The following is a 1,312-nucleotide window of genomic DNA, read 5'->3' on the forward strand; positions in this document are numbered from 1 at the left end:
CCTACCCACTGTGCTGCAGCCTAGGTCTCTCCTAAGCTTTGTTAGCTAATTGTTTGTTGTGTCAGAAATGATTGGAAAGGCTTCCATCATGAATTAAACAGGTTCTGGTCTTCTCCACATTAGACCAGGAAGTAGGAAGCTGGCTGCTCCAGTGAAGTAAGGAATCAGTTGAGCCTTGGACCAGCTGCACTCCTGTGTTCTAGTTATCTGGTTTGACCCAGTCCTGTAGGGCAACTGCCAGATGGGATGTATTCTTTTTCTTCAGTCCAGAATTTTATCATATTTTAGCCAAGAGAAAATGGCCATATCAAATGTGTTGTTTGGGAACATAATGGCTTTGCTATTGTGAGTCTTCAGGGAATAATATGTAAATTGGGACTTGGGAAACTTGGTGTTTTGGAGACAGCAGTTTCTGAGTTAAGGGAATAAATAAAAAGATATACTCAAAAAGAAACTCTAGAGCTGTCCCAGAGGCCGAGGCATTAACAGCTGTTCTTTAACAGCATTGGTAGGACATCAATGGCATAAAGAAATGCTAGGGTTTTATGTGGTAAACGCAAGCCTATGTGTGAATGGAGAGACATCGAGAACACTATCTTCTCTGAAATATATATGTGTGTGTGTGTGTATGCATTTAGTGCTGTAATAAATCCTCATTTTTCATATGAGGAAACTGAAGCTGAAAGAAATGAAATAACTCTTTAAGTCATTTACCTGGTAGGTAACAAAGGAAGGTTTTAATTTTATCTGTCCCCAGAACCATTGTCAACATCTTCACTGTATCTATTAACCCTGTGCCCAGGCAGGTCCAGGACTCAGGGTCTCATGCTGCCTTTCTGGTTCAAATTCTTCAGACTGTTCTTGTTGTCAGGCTCAGCCTCATCTGTCTCAGAGATGGCTTCCATGTGATGTCCCAGCTCAGAAGTTCTAAGCCTTTCCTATGAGGAATGCTGACATTCTGTGATTAGGTCTCAGTTCCGAGACATGGACCCGTGTGTCAGCCGATCACTGCGGTCAGGATAAAGGACCTCTGTGATTGTCCAATCCTGACCACAGTCACACATGCAGAGGGAGCATTGAGTGTCCTCGTTCGCAAACCCCACACACTGAAAGGAGGTGGGAGGTGCTTTACTCCAAGAAGAAGAAGGGAGGTTGGGTCACTGGGGGAGGAAGTATGATCCAGGACAGCTCTCTGTTCAAAATGTCACCACTTCTGGAAATTTGTCGCAGCAAAAGTACCAGTTGTCTTTCTTGTTTTTGTTTTTACAGTAATTAATTAATTATTGGTGTGTGTGTGTGTGTGTGTGTGTGT

At 43.0% G+C, this 1,312-nt stretch overlaps 1 protein-coding gene and 1 long non-coding RNA gene across 2 annotated transcripts in view; one reads left to right on the forward strand and one right to left on the reverse strand.

Annotated features, from left to right (window-relative positions):
* Pah (phenylalanine hydroxylase) overlaps nucleotides 1-1,312 on the forward strand; it is a 62,071-nt gene that overhangs the window by 42,597 nt on the left and 18,162 nt on the right. The gene's annotated exons all lie outside the window — the stretch shown is intronic.
* Nucleotides 1-1,312, reverse strand: part of LOC116076268 — a 135,629-nt gene that overhangs the window by 12,412 nt on the left and 121,905 nt on the right. The gene's annotated exons all lie outside the window — the stretch shown is intronic.

The sequence above is a fragment of the Mastomys coucha genome, unplaced genomic scaffold (genome assembly GCF_008632895.1).
Source record: "Mastomys coucha isolate ucsf_1 unplaced genomic scaffold, UCSF_Mcou_1 pScaffold4, whole genome shotgun sequence".
In the NCBI taxonomy this organism is placed as follows: domain Eukaryota; kingdom Metazoa; phylum Chordata; class Mammalia; order Rodentia; family Muridae; genus Mastomys; species Mastomys coucha.